This window comes from Tamandua tetradactyla, chromosome 3, assembly GCF_023851605.1.
Source record: "Tamandua tetradactyla isolate mTamTet1 chromosome 3, mTamTet1.pri, whole genome shotgun sequence".
NCBI classification, from domain to species: Eukaryota; Metazoa; Chordata; class Mammalia; order Pilosa; family Myrmecophagidae; genus Tamandua; species Tamandua tetradactyla.
In genome coordinates this window covers 202,501,360-202,522,184 of record NC_135329.1, presented here as the reverse complement: position 1 = coordinate 202,522,184, position 20,825 = coordinate 202,501,360, and the positions used below count along the sequence as shown (strand labels likewise).

General features: G+C 37.6%; 1 protein-coding gene across 4 annotated transcripts in view; it reads left to right on the top strand.

Moving 5' to 3' along the window:
- IRS1 (insulin receptor substrate 1) overlaps positions 1-20,825 on the top strand; it is a 57,584-nt gene that overhangs the window by 25,921 nt on the left and 10,838 nt on the right. For 2 of the 4 annotated variants that reach the window (XM_077155299.1, XM_077155298.1), the window contains exon 2: positions 1,751-19,569. The exons of the other annotated variants lie outside the window; for them this stretch is intronic. The gene's annotated coding sequence lies outside the window, so the exon portion shown is untranslated. Of the gene's footprint in view, positions 1-1,750; positions 19,570-20,825 lie in introns of those variants that run through there. 4 annotated transcript variants of the gene reach the window in all.

Here is a 20,825-nt window from a genome sequence, read left to right as displayed (position 1 = left end):
CTAGTTTACTAGAGACAAAGGCCAGCAGAGTCCTTCCCCATGACCTTTTCAGATCCCATTAAAGAGATAGCTTTCTTTAGCTACTTCAATATTGATAAGTAATAACTTTTCACATGGAAGTCTCTGGCCTCCTGTGAAACTCCTAGGAAGCCTGACATGACATCTCCTGTGTGTCATAAAGTCTTCTTGCCATGGATGGATTAGCTGGAAGGACAGGTACAGAAATGACTCTGTGGTCCTATGGGATGCTGAAGACCTGCATTACTTTGGGCCTAAATTCCAACTTCCTGAAGACACTCCAGGCAGTTTTGCTTCAGTTTCTTTTTCATTGTTGACCACTGATCATTTGAACTTGGGCTGTCTGTATTATATTGCCAGTGACCATCCTTGGAAGGGCAAGGGGTGATACCCATAGTTGTCTTCAGTTTCATTGTTTGTTCATAACTTGTTTTTGATACTGCCTAATAGGTTGTACTCTTTGATGTGTCATATGTGCTTTAGGAGTGTCGTTGTGGGCACAGAGTGATTTGGTGACTAGTAGTGCTGATTCAGGAGAATTCTGGTATCAATTTCTCTTCAGTTGCATAAGTAGTATTGAAATATGTTGAATGTAATTACATAAAGTATATTGAAAGTGGCTGTCATTCAAACAAGCGAACAATGTTGTTGGTGGAGAATGGGTAGCTGAAGGCATGTCCATCCTGCCTCAGCCTGATGACCGTAAGGAAGCATCTTGGTGAGCTTCTCAGGGCATCCAAATAGTTCAGAAACAGCTAGAGCCTGGTTTCAAATGGATTTTAATGTCAGCAAATACCGAGCAGCAGTCAAGACAGTTGACTGAGCAAGTCTTGGCTCACAATATAACACCCAAACCCCTAAGTCTCTAATTTGCCCTTTGACTAAAGAAATTTTTTTTTTTAGTCTAGTCTTGTTAATGATTGTTTGCTTACTATTTTAATTTGCTTATTTAATTAGTATTACGTTATTTCATAAGATATATTTGTAGCAGTGCAACTAATGTATCCATTCATTCATTCTGTGTTTACTTGTAGAGTACCTAGTATATGCCCAGATACAGCTTTGGGAAATAGAGAGTCTGGTGGATAAAGCAAAGTAGTAGGTCTCTATCCTCATGAAATGTGTATTATTCTAATGGAAGAGAGCAATGACAACCAAGTAACTGAAAGTAACAATTTCAGGGAGTAAGTGCTATGAAGAAAATTAGTGTAAAGAGATATAGAAGAGGAAGTGGGATGGATGTTTTTTATAAGGGTGGTCTGAAAAGGGGGCAGCGTTTGAGCAAACTCCTGAGTGAGGTGAGGGAGAGAGCCACGTGGTTGTCTCCCAGCTGAAGCATACCCCCAGCAGGAGCAGCAGATGCAGAGTCCTACTGTGGGAACAATTCCAGCACATTCCAGGATGTGGGGCAGCTGGGAGAGAGATGATTGGAGTAGTAAGCTAGGCCCAGATCTTGGAGGGCTTGATAGACTATGTATGGTAAGTAGTTTGGATTTCATTCCAAGTGTGATAAGAAGCCCATCAAGAAGGTTAGCATATGTGCTAAGACCACCCAGTATGCCTACTGTGGTGATTTGAAGCTATGGTCCCCAGAAAAACATGTTCTTAAACTTAATCCATTCCTGTGGGTGTAAACTCCTGTGAATAGGACCTTTTGATGAGGTTACTTCAGTTAAGATGTGGCCCAGCTAAATCAGGATGAGTCTTAATCCTATTACTGGTGGTCTTATAGGAAAGGCCACAGAGAAGGAGAAAGCCACAGGGAATTCTGTCAGTGGAACCCACAAGAAAAAGGAGAAACCAGGAGAGGCCACCATGTGCACTGTCATGAGACAGAGGAGCCAAGGACCCGGGACTGCCAGCAGCCAGCCCCAGACTGCCATCGTTCTAGGAGAAAGTATCGCCTTGATGATGCCTTCATTTTGGACTTCTCCTAGCCTCAAAATTACGAGCCAATAAATTTCCACTTTTAAGCAAACTTGTTGCATGTTATTTGCTTTAGCAGCCAGGAAACTAAAACACCAAGTTTTATATATGGGCCATGGAATTCTTCTGTATAATCTCTTCACTTTTGACCAAGTCAATCAGTTGAGATCTCTGAGATGATAAAAGCAACTAGGACATAGATCTTCATAGATTGTTTCCAGCATCACCCAGGCATGTTTTAGAGATGCCTCAGGGAGACTTCATCTTTAACCTTGCTAAAGCAGCACATTGTCGTAGCATCCCTGAGATGTCCCTGACCAAATTAGGCTCTTTGGATATTATGACTAGAGTTTAGTCTTAGATCCAGACCTGTCTGGCCACATGTCCACCCACCTGATGATGTAGACACATTCTTTGCAAGGCATGCCTATTACAATTTCTTTAAACCCAGATCTCAGTTCTTCTGTAAAGGATAATGCCCCTTCCATCCAATGTGCGACCCTTGTTTTAAGCCTCCAACAGACATTCCAGCCATAAATTATTTAACCTGATTTGTATGGGTTTTTAGCTGGTCATTTTTGTTTTAGAACCCATGTCACCTAACACAACCCATTGCCCTTATTATGACTTGTATTTATTTCAGTACTCTTTTGTCTGGTTTTTAGATTATGAGATCCAAATTTAGATTTACTGGTAACACTTGGCTGCCAGTTGACTGGCACTGTGTGCATTTATGAATATTTTAGAAAGTACAGTATTAGTTTATTTTAAACGTGTAGTCTTTTTGATGCTAGATATTAGTCTGTTTGTACACCTACACTTTAGAGCATTTTTAGGTGACATTTAAAACTCAATGAAAACAGGCACCAATCATATATAGAGTTAGCTTTTATTTTTATTGCATTTTACCTATTTACTGGAAAATTATATTGGCTCAGTTAACTTTTAACAGTATTTTTGATTATGCCATTTGTCTTTAGGTATTAATTCTGTGATCATGTCCATCCTGCCTCAGCCTGATGACTGTAAGGAAGCATCTTGATGAGCTTTTCAGGGCATCCAAATAGTTCAGAAACAGCTAGAGCGTGGTTTCAAATGGATTTTAACGTCAGCAAGTACCGGGCAGTGGTCAAGACAATTGACCAATCAACTCTTGGCTCATGATATAATACCCAAGCCCCTAAGTCTCTGATTTGCACTTTGACTTAAAAATTATTATATTTTTAAGTTTAGTCTTGAGAGCTGGTTCTGTGGTTTCATGGAGACATCCTGGTGGGTTAATGAAACCAAATCCTGCCATATGGTTGGTGTGGTAGTTAGATTCAGTTGTCAGCTTGGCCAGGTGAAGGCACCTAGTTCTGTTGCTGTGGGCATGAACAAATGGTACATGAACCTCATCTGTTGCTCGTTACATCTGCAGTCGGCTAGGAGGCGTGCATGCTACAATGAATGATGTTTGATTTAGTTGGTTTGTGCTTAAATGAGAGAGGGCAACATAGCACAGCCCAAGCAGCTCAGCATACCTCATCTCAGGACTCACAGCTCAGCTCAGGCCTTTGGAGATGCAAAAAGAAACCACCCTAGGGAAAGTTGTTGGAACCCAGAGGCCTGGAGAGAAGGCCAGCAGAGATTACCCTGTGCCTTTCTAAGTAAGAAAGAACCTCAGTTGAAAGTTAGCTGCCTTTGCTCTGAAGAACTAATGAAATAAATCCCCTTTTATTAAAAGCTAATCTGTTTCTGGTATGTTGCATTCCGGCAGCTAGCAAACAAGAACAGTTCGGTAGGGGTGGAAGACAGGAGAGGAATCTTCATTACCTGAGGTCCTGCAATCACAAGGCTTTAGTAGGGAAGTAGAAACTATAAAATATTCACTAATGTACTAACCACATATAAATTCTCTCCTTGCTTAGGCTTTTTCTCTACTTAATGCTAGTAACCACTCCTCCCATCAGTTTATTCAATGTGGAAATGTACCTTTTGCAAAAGATGCAAGATTTTATAACGTCAATGAAAATGACGTTGAAGAACTAACTATTGGGTTCACAGTAGAGTCATTGACAAGAACGCCCTAGCAGAATTAGATGAGTCAACTGTTGAAGAGACAAATCTTAGTACTTTTTTTTTTTTTAATTTTAGTTCAACTATGTACTTCCTGTAGATGTGAGTTAATGGTGTATGGCATGGTCACATTTCATTATTTTTCCTGTTATTGTAGCACCGTTTGTTGAATTTTTGCTTGTTTGTATTTTTGTGAAGTTCATGGACTGAAAATCAAACTCGGGTCTCCTGCATGGCAGGCAAGAATTCTACCACTGAACTACCCTTGCACCCCCCAAATCTGAATACTTTTAAGAGACAAAAATTAGTCCTTTTAAAGTATAAAAATTGCAGCATTAAGAGAAGCCCTTGGAAAAATTGATAAAGCCTTTGACTATTTCTTCAGAAATTATCGTTTTTATGATTGTTATATGAAAATCAAACAACACACCAAAAATGAATCATAAAGGAAAGTAACCCTCCAAAATGAACACTTGAACACACTTTGTTTATTCTAAGAAAATGCCAGTAGATACTATTAAAACCTGTAGCTTGTTAAACATAAGATAAAATAAGCTCTTTTCCACAAATTTTTATTTTATCCTCCAGTATAAAATCCAAGTTAAACCATTTTTATACTATAAAAATTGGGTCTCTGTTGTTAAGTGGATTTACTTTTACAAATTGACTTTTTCTAGTATAAGTTATCTTCCGGTGATGAAGACATTCTGCGTATTTCTGTTATGGCATTGACAGAAGAGAGTCTTGGAAAGTTTCCTTCCCAAATTTTGCAGAACTGAAATCAAAATTTCTTACTGCCTCAGACTGTGAGGCCAGTTATTGAGTAGGTAGGTAGCAAAACTCCATAGATACTTCACTTCTAAGAGTTCTGGAAAGACCACTGGGGCTGTTTTAGGGAGCTCACAAGGACAGACAGTGATGCTGAGGTTTTAGAAAACCCACACAAGTTGTAGATTCCCAACAGTGCCCCAAGAAAAATTCTTCCTGTCCCATATATCTGGATATGGACCAGTCCTGGAGAAAACTGCACAGAGAACACCCTCCCTGGTAGTTTGACCACAAATAGCTGTTCACTAGATGCTTGGCAGTTGCTAGTCAATAAAATTTTAAGGGCATTATCTAATAATTCCCATTTTAGTTCAACTATGTACTTCCTGTAGATGTGAGTTTGAGCAGATTTTTTTAAGAAAGGAACATGAATAGATGAAGCTGTAGTGTGAAGTTGGGATAAAGCAGGGATATAAAATCCAGGCCAAGGGAAATGGAAGCATAAGCAGATTTGCTTGACTCTGGTGAGAATTATCAAGTGTAGTTCATGAGATAGGATTCTAAGTGCCATATTGATGACATTCATGTAACAAGCACTAAAATCTGACTGTGTACTTTTAGGTCCTCAGGGAGCAGTTGATTAGTGACTTGTGGTACCTAAGAAAAACCAGTTGTGCTGCTGCTCAGTTAAGCCCTTGACAATTTACAACTCATTCATGATTGCCAAGAGATGGAAACAGCCCAAATGTTTATCAACGGATGAGTAGATAAACAAACTATGAAATACACATATGATGGAATATTATACAGCTATAAGATGGAATAAAGTCATGATGCATGCAACAACATGCATGGATGAATCTTGAGGACCTTGTTGCGTGAAATAAGCCAGAAATTAAAGGATATATACTGTCTGGTCTCACTAGTATAAACTGACTATAATGAGCAAACTCAGAGTTAAAGTTGAGAATACAGGTTATCAGATGATAGAAAGAGGGTGAAGATTGGATATTTGATGCTGAAGGAGTGCAGAATGTTTAACAGGATTGACTGTGAAGATTCAGAAAGGGATAGCACAATGCTGTGTGATGGTAAAACAATATTGTTAGCATAGTGAACAAAGCTGAGTATGAGGACAGTTGAAAGTGGAAGGGAAGGTGCATGTATGACACTAGAAGAAAAGATAGAGGATAAAAATTGGGACAGTATAATTTAGCAAAACCTACAGTGGACAATGATTGTGATTAAATGTACTAATATAAGAAAGTTTTACATGAGGGAGAACAAATGAATACCACTATTGCAATGTGTTAAAAATGGCATGGTATATGGAAAAAATACAATTAATGCAAACTAAGGTCTATGATTAAAGTAACATTGTAATATTCTTTAATTAATTGTAACAAAGGCAGTATGCCAAAGCTAAATGTCAGTAACATGGTGGTATAAGGGAGGGGTTGGGATTCTTCTTGTTGTTGTTTCTCCTTTTTTTTCCCTTCTTCTTTCTTTGAGGAAGAAATGGAAATGTTCTCAGGTAGATTGTGGTGGTGAGTGCAAAACTATGTGAATAAGCCAAGAGCCATTGATTGTACACTTAGGGTAGATTGTATGTTGTGTGACTAAAACTGTTTAAATAAAAAATAAGTAAATAGAAAAGACCCTGCTTGCCATCTGCAGCACAAAAGATAAATTGTTCTATGATTCACATGCGGAGATGATGCTATGGGCCCACATCATTATGACCTGCTCTAACCCCTTTTTCTAGGATTGATAACGTCATCCTCATTCATTCTTTCTTTTTCCTGGTCCTCATTGAGACCGATGACTGATGTTTCAGGCTTACAGAGTATTTTTTCTAACAGTTTAAAAATCCGTATTTTTACATCTGATTCTGTGTCAAATTCCTTTAATGATCCTTTGGCATTGCTGAGGGAAAGCCAACTTTATTAGTGCAAGTAAAAGCAAAGTATTTGGAAAATCAATATGGGGAAAGATCATAAAATCCATTTTCAGAGTGAATAAAAATGATTCTTAAATTCTATTCTGTTAGTATCTGTCCCTGCTCCCTTTCATTGTTTGGCATGAGTTACAGTTTTATATAGGAATTTTCACTTTATTAGTATTTGAAGTTTATTTACTGTATGTCATTGATACAAATGAATTTTGAAGCTTTGATTACTGGGTGATTGGCCAAAGGGTTATTATGTTAAGTAGGACAATAAAAAAAAAAAAAAGGAATAACTTGGATAGAAATAAAGAGCAATTTGATTCAAAAGTCAAAATTTTTGTGAATGAAGGAGGATTGATGTAGGGTCTTTTTTGATGTAGGTCTAATTTGAAACTATTGTAAGACTAATGAATAATTCCAGATGGAATAAAACTTGACTGATATAGTAGAGGCCAAGAGAGAAAGACCTCAAAAATGTGGATACCTTGGTCATTGGAGATCAAATGCACTGTGATTGAGTATGTTGGATTGCTGTAGCTGGGGAAGGAGAAAACTATTTTTGCCTCTGTTTTGCTTTAGGAAAGCAGATGGCATCTTTTAAAAAATGCCCTTGAAATTCAAGCTCTCTGGATTGTTCATTTCGTTTTCATATTGGCATTCGGGCGGGGGGGGGGGGGTAACCATGAGGATCTGAGATGTGGCTTCAGTGGCACTTTTTGTAGATTTTGTTTGCAATATTTTTGTCATAAATTTGGACGGTAGCCTTCCCAGAGAGCCTTAATACAGGGCTCTTAGAATCTTGCATAATTTTAGGACTGTAGAAACCTCAACATGGTATAAAAAGCAAAACCCCAAAAATGTAGTAATTTGAATAAAAAGGACCAAAAATAGTATGGTATGGGAAATGTTAAGGGAATGGTGAATTAAAACTAACAAGACTCTCCAGTGGCATAAGGCCTTCACTGCTCCCTTCTTGCCCTTGAAGATGTTATCTTGTCTCTTCCCCCTTTTGTCTTTAAATTTATGTACTTTATTACAAAAGCATTTAAAGGAAGATAATATGTTCTGAAATTGGTTTCATTCTCTTCTGGATGTTCACAATAGTATAATAATATTTTGTAAGCGTAGCAGATATGCAAATATTTATACTTTGACAAACCGCTTGTTAGTTATTTTCTGTTTCTGATTATTCTCATCAGGAAGATGTCTTATATTTGTAGGCTTATTATTTGAGTTGATTTTGTGTTTATGAGCAACCCCATTTGTATTCTTATTCCCCTGATTTTTCGTTGATTTGCAATGAAATATGTAATTTTGTTTAGTTTACCCTAGATCAAGGGTTGGCATAGTAAACGAGAACTCCTGGCCAAATTCAGCCCCCCACCTGTTTCCATAAAGTTGTACTGGGACACAACTACACCCATTCTTTATGAGTTGTCTCTTTTAAGCATTATAGCTGCTTTTGAATTACCATGGCAGAGCTGAGACATTGCAAAAGAGACCATATGTGACCTGCAAAGCTGAAAATATTTACTGTCAGCCTCTATACCAAAAAATTTTGCAGCCCTCTCCACTAGTTAAAACTCTCAGTACAGTATTTGCAAGTTGTGCAGATGCTTCATTTATATTACTTGTAGTAGGTAAAGCTCTGATTGTGATTTGCCCTTTTATCAGTTTTTATATTTCTGTGGTCTCATAACATTTTAGATGGTACTATCATAAGAGGTTTGAGCTCTGTATCTTTAATTATCAACTTAATATGTTATATATGATGACTTTCCCAGGAACTCTGGGCAGTGAGTCCCAGTTGGGATGCCACTTTCTAATGGTGATTGAGCATATTTATATTCACTAAAAGCAAGATTTTAAATAACCTAGCTAAATTAATGTATCAGTCTGGATTTGAATCTAAATTTTTCTAGTGAATAATGATTATCAGTTGTTGGAGAAAAGTGAACCTTAGGGAGCTTTCTAATTTGTATTTAGAAAGATTCAGTAATGAGCAAGAACTATATTGATGTAGGGCTACAGCTCAACCTTTAGTATTGATTAGCCATTTTAGCTCTCTCTTATTGCTTTTCTGATTATCAGAATAAAGTGCTTATGCAATCCCCTTTGCTAAAAAAAAGAGGAAATTTAATTTTCCTAGAGCTGATGATGGAAAGTAGTGCTACTGGCAGCCTCTGTTATTTGTGACCAATACTTATTGCTTTGTAATGATTTCTATATTACATTCATGAAACAGTCAAATAATTTTCATGATTCACAATTTGTACCTTAACTAGATCAGTCAACTCTTCCTTGGGCAGTTTTGAATATGGAGTTTTTTGGGGTTTCTAAGGTACCTATAATGCCCTAATTACATTTGGATTTTAGAACCTGTGTAAAATGCGTTTAGGATTCTTTGCCAAAGGAAAGGAGCCATTTTGAAACTTCAACTATCCTTTATTCAGTTTATTTGATACGAAGCAAAACTTTGTCACCATGAGTGACAGTTGTCCAGCGTGGAGGCAGTAGCTGGGAAGAATTACATCAGAAAATGGATAATTTTCCAGCTTTTTCTGAAGTGTAGGACTCTTGGTAATTGGCTTAGAGTGACCTACCAAATCCCCCAACCATGCAGGTATGGCACAATGCCATGGGACAATGGTGTAAATAGTGCCCCTGTACTTGTACTGTTGAAACCTTGGCTGCAACAGTAGCCAAATTTAATACCCAAATACATTCCAAAGCGATTATGCTCTTGTTGTTAAATTATCTGGAGAGATTAATTTGACCAGCCTGCTTTGCCCATTAAAACCAATAGTTAAGAATTGGAATGGTCTGTAAATTCACATTCCTGCCCACACAGAGAGTTAGGTGGTGTAGTTTGATATAGAACCAGCTTGATTTCTAAGTTTAGCTGTGCATCATGAGCCAGCAATGAAACCTAGAAGTATTGGTTTTCATGGAAGCAGCGTGGAAAACCTCAGTAATTCCTGAATCTCTTCTCAGATGTACATAATGCTGCTCCATTCTGCTGAGGAAGACAGAGTTGCAGGGTTAGGTTTCACAATGATAACTTTGACAAGATTGGCTTCAGCATCATGCATATTTGGTTTCAAAACTGTTAGTGATGGTAAAAGACAGCACATTGGACTTCAGACAGCTTTGATGGCAAGCTTCCTAGCTTAAGAATGAGAAATTGTTCAGTTTGGTTCATAGTAAAGTATTCAATTTAAAAAGAAGCCATATACTTTTTAGCATCATCCAAAAATAGGAAAAAGAGGGTCCTGGAGGGATTAACATTTGGTGAGTGGCTTCCACATGGGCACATCTTTACCAGCCGTGTACTTGTTCCTCTTCACCAGGGGTCGAGGGCTCTCTTCTGACATAAAGACATTCCAGGTGGACAGAGTGTAAATGCCAGGTTACATTTTTAGGGGCTTACTAATGGAGCCACAGCGGATTCCAAGGAAGAAAAAAGTGTGACTGCATATATTTGTAAGGAAGTGAGACCAGATAGTTATTAGATTTTCTATTTATGAGATCTCTTTGTATTGACATTTTATAAACTAATTGAGTATTTTCAACTTTCTCCAAGGAGTAGAATGGAATTTCCTAATGCTGGCTTTTGTTGAAATAATATTTCAGGCAACCTTTCAGTTAAGCCACTTATTGAAAATTAATTTTCATTCTTGTCTTAAGGCATAATACAAAACAAAACAAAAATAATGCAAAATAAATCAAATTTAATTTATGTACATAAATTAAAAGACTTTTGTATGGAGGGTGAGCTTATTCTTTACATGACTTTCTTTCTCATTTCTTCCTGTATCCGTGCTATAACAGAGTGATAGGAGCCAAAGCATGTCCGTATATTTTCATAGTTTCCTGATACATAGCGTTGGTGGTGTATTTGCATTTTATTGTGACTTTTAATTCTCTTTTTTTCCTCTGCTGTAAAGAAAATGCCATGTTCTAAGTTTTATCAAAAATTTCTTTTTATTAGTCTTTGCATGAATTTTGAAAAGATAATTTTCCATGTTTTTTCTTTTCCATTCAGCTTTTAACATGTTTGAAAATGTATAACTGCTTTGATCATGGTAGCTCTTCACCGCTCACATGATTTTCATTCAGCTTTTGTGTTTATGGGGATAAATTTCAGAGTATACTAACATTTCTCTATTACAGGAAGTGCTACAAAGTTTCAGAATGTGACTTGCTTCAGCTGCTGTTTGGCTCAGGACATTTGCCAGCTGCCCATGATTGGCTGGCTATGTCAAAACCCTTGTAACTTTAGGCTCTAGAAGCCAGTGCTTATTTGCCCCTCTATTAAATGTAGGTATCTATTTAGAAGTTCATTTGCTACCAAACCTCCTATAAATTTTCTCGGGACATGTTTCCTTTTTTAAAAAGCCTTTTCATTGACCAACATGGCATTGTAAAAATCCAGTCACCTTGGCTCACATTTATAAATAAGCATTTGAAATTGGTTTTTAAAACCACGTGGGTGTCTAATGAATATTTCTTGCTAGTCGTGACTTTTATTTGTGCTTTGAGCCTTATGTAATAATTTTCCCCTGAAATAGGCAGTTTTGGGTATTAGGGCAGAATTTTTCATTATCCCTCATTGAGTCTCTGTGAGTCATTTTCTAGGCATAAACAGAAGTAAGCATATAATTGCACAGCCTCTCTTATTCCACAGTTGCTGGATAAAATAATTTGTAGTGTACACTGAACTTTTTTGGCTAGAGGAATTTACAAAAATGTCTTCAAAGACAATCCCTATATCTATCTGTAGAGTCTCAAAAATTCCACTTCCTTGGACAGTTTAGAAATCTTAGATTGGATCGTGTTCTATCTGGCTAATTGTGAGGTTATTACCATTTGCATCTGGTAATTTAACTTCATCCCTTCCCTGCCACCATTTTTGCTCCCTATAAAATTATGCCTTTTATTTTTCATTTCCACATTTCTGGCAGTATATAATTTAGGCATAAATAAAGCTCTTTTAGAAAATGTTGTGTAACATCATAGCCTTTTCCAAAAAATGAGGAAATCAAGGTGAAACTATTATTAATTGTAGTGATACTATTATTAGTTTTAATTATTTCTATATTATGTCAAAGTGTAATCCCTTAAGGTAAAATTTCTATCTTCATACTTTCCCAGTATACAAAACTGTATTTGAAAATATTTAGGCTAAATGGTAACATAGCATGCCACTTAATATTTTGAAAAAAAGTGTTGGATTTTCATTTATGATATTTTTTGTGATTTTGTAACAATGTCTTACATGCTTGGTCATCATGGTAGGCTAATTGTAGGGTTGGCTTTTCCAGTAATATAAAATATTTTTACTTTTGCCCTAGTTCTTTGAATATAATTTAAAATTATCTGTGCAGTAGTAAACCATTTCATTTCTATGACATTCACCCCCCAAAATCATGAGTTTAAAACTAAAACAACTGTCATATATAAGCCCTGAAAGTGGAGTATTCTATTCTGAACTCAGATTGCGTCTATGAATAAATGGAAGATGCTCTCTTTCCACTCTTCATTTACTTTAGAGATTCATTTCCCTTCAAAATCAGAGCAGGAAAGAACTCTTTTTTACATTTATTATGCCAAACTGTAAATTGTTGATGCATTAATATCTTTCTTAATGACCACAGATCATACCTGGAATTTGGAAATGGAGAAACAAGATATTCTCAAATAAAGCATTTTTTTTGGCCAGTTAATTTGATTAACTTTCCACCATACAACACATCTTTTTTTTTTTAATGTCTATATCTATTGTGACTAATACTTTATCAGAATGCTTTTTGAATAGTAAAATTCAGGGGAAAATGCTTTATGAAGAAAATTTTAATGCTGTATTTCCCAAAGTGTGTTTTATAGATGTTAGAGATTTTAGTATGAAATAAAAGCCACATATTTTCTGATCAGAAGTTTGAGAAACTCATAGTCAAACAAAATGTGTAGTCTCTAATATGAGATGGAATGTGTTGAAGGTAACGTTTCCCAAATGTCTTTGGCCACAGAATTTCTGTCTCATGGAGCTTATGTCCTGGGAATGACTGGTTTGCTGCATATCCAGCTCACATCTGTGGGCAGCACAGAGTTTGTGGCACCAACCATCCTCCAGAAGTGGAAGCTTCTTACTCTGTATAGTGTAGGCACCCCCTAATGTTGAATGACTTGGAATCATTGGGATACCCCATTAATTGCAGTGCTTTATATAGACAGTCAATTATATGGTGTTTCTTACACAAGTGCTTCATAATTGAAAGGAAGCATGCAACATTCAGACTTCTCTTCGGCATTTACAGTTGCCAAAGGACAGAAACATTATATTTCAAAAGAGGCAAATTCTTTACTTTCTTGAGATTCTATCCAAGTTTGGATGGGACCATTGGGTCTGAATCCTTATTACAATTATAATGCATCAATAAGCAAATATAATTGATCAATAACTCATGGTTTAGAAACCATCATCCCTATTTATATTCTAAACGAAAATATATTGTCTTCTTTTACTCATCCTCATTAAACTTTGGGCATATGTTACCACAACTACCACCTTGGAGGTCAAGACTAGAAGTCATGGGGTTCATGTTTACACATAATCCTTGAGTATTTGTGAGACATGGCAATTCAGTGACAAGATAGTAAGCGTATCTGGAGTGGTTTTCACGACCTCGATTGGAGCATGTTTTTGGATTTAAAGAGGTCAGCGATACCATATTTTAGCATCAGAACTTTCTCAGTAGTATGAACTTGATGATTCACCTTGGTTTGTCTTGGAGACGTGGGCAGAGAATAAATGCTTTCTTAATGATAGCTCAGAGCAGCCAAATCTTTTATCTCCCAAAACTTATTAGCTCTCCTACCATTGATATTAAATTCCTGCTTCTAATGGAAGTTGGCCTATTTTAAGTTAAAACTTAGACAATACTTAGAATGAAGTTTTTCCATTTATAGGGACAGATGAAAGTGGGCATGAGGTTTATGAATGGACATTGTGTTTTGAGGTCATTTTGCCAACTGCTGATCTCCTGAATATATAACAAATCAGAGTATTGACGATAGGACTCCCTCGCCTCCCCTCCCGTGTACATACGCGATGCTGGCAGGGGCAGATCCATCCTCTTAAAGTTAGCTTTTTGTTAGGTTAGTGTTTTAATGCACAAAGGTATGAATAATAAATTTTTTAAAATGGTATTTGTATGTGCCATCCAGTTTTCTAAACCTGAATGTCACTAGTGAAAGGGGAACAGTATTAAGGGAAAGGAAAAAAAGAAAGTTGTGGGGAGAAGAGCAGGGGACAGAGGACTGGAGCACCTGCAATAATTGCACCAAGTGTCACCCAAGCTGAGATCAACTTGAAAAAGCTTTTTAGATTATTTTTATTTGTTAGACCAGTTTTATCCTACACTGTTTAGAGTGTCGGTGGACATACACAAATGTATATAAGACATGAACATATATATACATGCTCAAGCCAGGCACCTTGTTAAAGGTTACATATATGCTTAGAATTTTTCTGTAGAGATAAATAATGCAATTAATAGCTCTCCATCCTAGCTGTTCAGATCAGTTGGTGCCAACTAGAATAATGCATATAAACTTAGCTCTGTTTATATGTAAACCATGTAATATTTTAAGGCTAACGTCATTGTTGTACTATTTCCTAAGCACAGCATGTTTTGATCTACATAGGGAATATTTTTAAAAAGTGGATGTCTAGGAATGTAAACAGTTGGGAGGGGAGATGCAGCTGTTTATGATTTACTTTCTAATCTTCTGTTCCTTTGTGGTTTAAAATGTCAAAGGACTTTTGTTTACCTATTATAGTGTATGGCTTATGAGTTTACAAGTATACTTCTTCTGGTTTTTATTTTGGCTTTCTAAATAAAGGTCGGAAGGACTGAAGGAAAAGTCGTATGATAAAAATATCCCCGCCTATACCGGGCTTTACACTGGAAGTAGGGGTTAGAGGAGCTGTGGTCCTAAAATGAAAAGGGTTTCTATTTTAATGGGTCAATAAATGTCAGTCCTCATGCTTTACCTTTCGGCTCTGTCTGCGTTTGTCACAATCTGTTAGTCACAGCTAGTTACTTGTGCCTACTGCTGTCTCTTCAAGAAATGAGAGATTTTGTATTTCATGTTTTCACAGGACAATGCTTAAAATAAGGGATAAAGGTATGCTTTTTTGATGGTAATCTCTTTTGCACACTGTTTTTCAGAAGTGAAGGTATTTCTGATATCCAGGTAGCAATTATGTGAAATGTTGTTTTAGCTGATTTGGTTTGTATTTATCAGAACGGCATTTCAGTATGTAATTTCTCATTACCTTTTGTAAACACAAAGCTTACCTTCTTTTTCCTTTTATAAAAATTGCTTTGTATATTCCAGGGACTCTACTTAGATGAAAGGTTTGTCAACACTGCCCATGTTTTTTATAGTGTGGTCTGTAAATTTGTGGTAAAGAGCATGGATTTTGAATCTTAGTGGCCCCATTTATGAGCTTTCAGAGCTTGAGGAATTGACTCAATCTTTTCTAAACCTCAGCTTCCTTATCTTTAAAACTGGAATGATAATATAGTCTCGTATGATTTTAATGAGGATTAAATGAAGTAATACATATTAAACCCCCCAGCCTAGTGCTTGTCATGTAGTGAATATTGGCTCTGTTGTAGATGTAGACTCTTGTGTGTGTTTGTGGACCAGGAAAGTTTGCACATCGCATCTGCCCCCACCCTCAAGAGCTTTACTAAAATATCCTGCGAGGGAGGAGAACATGTAATTCGAAAATGATTATTAAAATTGCTTTAATTTCTTAGTCATGGTTTTTAATTGTTTTGGAGGCTCAAGTAGCATTAGCTGGGATTTAAAAAAATATCTATCAAAAGGTTAAAACAGACCCCTACTTTAGACTAATTGCTGTCAGTTGTAAGGGTCTCCTCACAAAGAAGTTGAGTCCATTATCTTTTTTTTCAGCTAAAACTACTTACCCTTTTTTAATAAAGTCATTGGGCCTTAGAATATTTGGATTAGTATGCTTTCCTATAGATCATCCCTTAGACATTGTGAGATTTATTTATTGAGTACCAGTTATGTATAAAACACTAAAAACCAAGTAGAGAGTTGGAGAGAAACCTAAAAATGATTTAGTAAGTTGAATGTAAATTCATTAAGCCTCAGAAAATTAAATTTCAGCGTATATGTGGGTATGGCTTGACTCTACTCTGCCTACATATTTTGCCTTTCAGTTAATGAAGTATAAAAGCTCACATTGAAAAAGTTTACAGTGCTTTGGAATCGCCCCTTTAGTTCCAGGCAATGCACTTCAAATAACGAATTAACTATTAAAAATTATATGTTCAAAGCAACAGAGGAAGCACCTTCATATATTCAGTGTTAAAATAATGATGAATGACTTGGACAGTATTTTTTATTTAAAATTTGTGATGCCATAACCTGGTTGTAACTGTCAAAGTCTCAATGACACCATTTTATGAAGTGCTTCTCTTTGTAAACAGCAAACACTTAAGCAAAGTTGCAAAGAGGCAGAGTCTGAGTGTGAAGTGCCTCCATTCCCTTTTTGGTTCCACCCTTTTTGCAGTCTCCCATCCATTAGAGTTTCTGATAACTTCTTGTTATTTAGCAGAAGAAATTATCCTAGAATTGCTTAACTGTCAGGCTCTATGGAGAGAGTTCATTACAGTTATCATCTCACTTAATCTTCACCATAACCAATGAGTTAGGTACCTTTATCACTATTTCCTGAGAAATTTCAGCTCAGCAAGGTTGAGCACGTGCTCAAGGTCCAGCAGCCAAGTGGAGCTGGTGTCTTACCGCTGTCGGATGGCTGCCCGGGCGGACAGTTAAGTGCCTTGCAGGTGGTTTCCATTCCTGTTGTATCCTCATAGCCCTTGGCGAAATGTGTTCTCACTCTGTCCCAACTGATTAGGAAAACAACTCCTGTGTGAATTGCCTGGCATGTGAATTGCACTGCCCAGCAGTGCTTTTGGAGTTAGCTCTTGGGGAGTATCACTGGCCACCTCATCATTTTCCTACTGCTTCCTAAAGCCACGAGGAGCCTGTGCTTTCCCTGCCCAGGCTTCTCTTCCAGACCAGCAAAACTGTACATTGGGGTCAGAGCACAGAGTCAGGGCCAGTGAAATAAATTGTCATCAAATAATTAAGGCTTGTCCAGTGCTGTAAAACTTCACTGACAGTAAAATGGAATCTTGTAACCCGCTTCCAAATAATTAGTACCAAAGGACTTACTGTTGGCTCGGGGCTTGTTTGCCTTCCTGTAGAAATTGTTTTGCTTCTGTCTGTTAACCTGAATGCAAGTTATTCACACATAAGTCTATTGTAGATGTAGATTAGGAAATTTACTGGAATACAACTTTTACTTATATTGTTACTGAAGAAAAATGTGGGAAATAACATACAGACCATCCTTTGTTGCTCATGTTTTAGTCTTTCCAAATTTCTATACCCTTATGACTTTGCCATATTAGCAAAATGCTCATCCAGATTTTCCTCTGCCAGTACCTTCAATTCTGAGGATGAGATATCTGTCCCAAAATCGTCCTTATTCTTAAGAATGGTTGTAGAAACTTAATGATGGAAAATGAGAGCACCCTTTTGATTCAATGCTCCTGATATTTCAAAGTTGAAGGTGTTTTAGACTGGTGCAGTCATTTAACTTTTATTTCGATTCTGGGATGAGATATGAGTTGGCAGTTTGGCTTTTACTGCCTGCAGGTCTCCTTAAATAATAAAGACACCAAGTTGGAAACTAACCTCCGATCTGTGCCGTTTGGTTTATTTGGTCAAAGATGGTTGTAGAGCAGGACATATGCATTTAATTGGTCTGTGGGGCATGCCTCTTTCTTTTGGCTCTGTCATCTATGAACTAACACATGGCTCCACCTATGGACCTCCTGATTGTGACTGCCAGATATCAAAGTAAACTGCATTCATTGTTTAAACAGATAGAAATGAATTGCTCACAGTTTTCATCCCTCTTTACCAATCACACTGCCCCTTTCTCTGGTCCTTTCTCCTGAGCCTGGACCCAAGCTAGGTAAAAAAAAATATCAAAGTAGGGAGTCTTTTAAGGAATCCTAGCTATTGTCCTCCCCAAGTGTCATTGCAGGTATCCAGATCTTCTAGTTGTTCAAGAGCCCCCCAAGGCAGAAATTTTTCTCATTCTTCTTTAGTTAAACTCTTCTAGAATATTTTCTCCCAGGAAATTTTTCTTCATGTTTCAGTTCAAAATTGTTTCTGCAATTTAAGCCCATGTACCCTACAGAGATGGAGAACAGATAGATGGCTTGTTGTACACCCTACCTTATAAGGCCTCTAGTTAAGCCCTCTTATTATTTTTGTATATAAGTTAAATAGCATGTTTCCCTTTCCTTTTAGGTTCTTTACTCCCTCACTAGTTGAGCCATTGTCCAAGACCAGTGGCATTGGATCACTGGGGGAGCTAGTTAAAAATGCAGAGTATTAGGCGTCACTCCAGAACTAATGCATCAAAGTTTGCATTTTAACAGGATCCTCAGGGCAAGATCACAAGCACATTAAAGTTTGGGAAGCACTGCTTTATTCTGTCCTTCCATAAATTGGTCATTTTCTCTGTACTTTTCCCTAGTACTGCTTAACAGTGGCAAACAAAGCTAAACACCATACTGTAAAAATGGCCTGGATATTACTAAGTACAGAGGAAATGATCTTAACTCTTAACAATTCCGCACAATCCAGGAAGTCCCCATAGTATCTAGCCTGGGACTGCTTTGATTGTCCCATTTGGTTGAATCCATGAACCCTTTGTACATTGACTTGGTCATCTAGGTGAGGTCACCTATGGTCATAGGAATGGACATCTAAAATTGAAATTCTGTCATCCAGACACATATTTCGGATGGTCATTGTCCCATCCTCCCTTACCACTTTATAGAACTATTGGTGAAAACTTGCTAAGGTGAATTCTTGTTAAGTTCTCCTTTTATTTCTTGGATCCATATCTAGAAGAAATGCTAGTAAACCACCAAGAGGTCAGAGGTGGAGGAGGGTCACAGCCTGTTGATTTATCTCAGATTGTTCTTAAGTCATCTTCCTTTGGACCTCCTTTAGCTAATGCATCAGAGGTCAGAAATTAGCAAAGGTCTGGTTGCTCCCCATCCTGAGACCATGGGAAGGCCTCTTTGTTTCTATTGGAAATTCTTTAAGGAGGATCTGAGAAGAAATGATTTGGGGCAAGTGTAGGGGCCCTGTTCGATACTGCTCGTGGTTGGGAGTGGGGTGGGCTCAGAGTGGGAGGTTGGGTAGAAGGGAACATCTCTGGTGCTTAAGGGACAGCATAGAAATTTACTTGAATACGACTTTTACTTTATATTGTTCTTGAAGAAAAATGTGGGGAAATAACAGCTAAAGCTACTGTCCATTTTTGACATGGTTTCAACAGAAAAAAAGTTTTTTTTTTTTCACCAGAGTTAAGCAAAGCTGGATCAGAGGGCTGTTAATTAGTACTTGTAGCCTGTCACGGTATAAAAGTAATGGTGGAATTACGTGGTTCAATTTTATTTTGAAGGCATTTTGTCAGCATCTCAGGCTAAGGTCGAGGAAGGATTCTTTGTGACTACAGCAGCTTCCATGGTTGTATTTAGGGAACATTTGCTCTTTTCACCAGTGTTCTAGGGTTCAAAAATTAAAAACTATGTATTTAATCACCTGGGAATCAACTCGTTTTTCCTGTTCATTGTCTAATTTTTAGAATATTGAACTCCATGCACTCGATGGTGTTATATGGGCCCATCTCAAACCCCCACCCCCACTATTTTTCATCAAGTTTATGGAAAACACACTTAAAGCGTCTTCCTAGGAGCACATGCTATACATAGAAGGGGCAAAAGGCAACTCGAGTTTATATCTCAGTCTTGAATTTTGACTTTTTTGGTAATAAACCATCTTCCAAATGGGTATTTATTTCCCACAGTGGAAAAAAATACACTAGGAAGCAGTATATTGATATAGAAGTAGCCTCTTGGAGAGCAACATTAGTGGATTTAATTTTAAAAGTCAACTAATTCTGGAACATGGTGGATATGATCCTTATTATTTTCTATTCTCAAGTATTTGAGGCCAATGAGCATGACCTTCAGTAACAAGTAACATATGAAAAGTGTCTTCTTGTTCACAATATCCTTCTCTCACAGTATCTCACTGAGTTTTGCAGATAATTGCCAGGGTTAGGTGTTCTCTCCTTTTATAAAATTGTGGAGGCAAAGTGAGGTGAGGTGACTTGTCCAGGATCATATGGAAAATACTGGCAAAGTTGCATGAAGATACAGACCTAGGTATGAGAAGATGGATTTCCTGGTAGGTTGATCACTTGTTCATGCTCAGAACAGGTGGACCAGCATTGTACTCTGCTAGGCTTCTCCAAACCCCATTGCCTTGGTCTACCATAACACCTGCAAATCTCCCCACTTGAGTCATTGGTTGGCTAAAGCATTGCAGCCAGAGGTTCTTGGTTTACTTTGGAGGAGGGACTTGTGAAAATATGGGCTTGAATTCATTAATCAGATTAACTAGACCATCCTCTAGTAAGAAGGTTGTGAGAAAATGGGACCCAGCAGAGTTGAGTTTTGATCAATGATAGAAATTTGGGAAAGGGCCAGGAGCACAGGGAGGCACCCACTGGGCATGGAAGCCATGACGTGGCAGTCACAGAAGTGATGGAAGGCCATGGTACAGAAACAGCAAACAGGAATGCTGCTTCCCTCACACTCCTGCCTGGAGTTGGTGTGGATATCCCCAAACTGGATAAGTCATGTTTGGTGGTTTCCTCCTCAGCTCCAAAATGCAATAGTGATATAACCTTGGCACTGTTGACATTTTGGGCCAGATAATTCTTTACTGCAGGGTCTGTCCTGTCTTTTGCAGAATGTTTGGGAGCATCCCTGGCTTCTACCCAGTGGATGCCAGTAGCCTCTCCCCCACATCCACACCCCCAGCTGGGACAACCAAAATTATCTCCAGACATTGCCAAATGTCTCCTGGGGGGCAGGGGGCAGTAAAATTCCTTCTGTCCACCCCA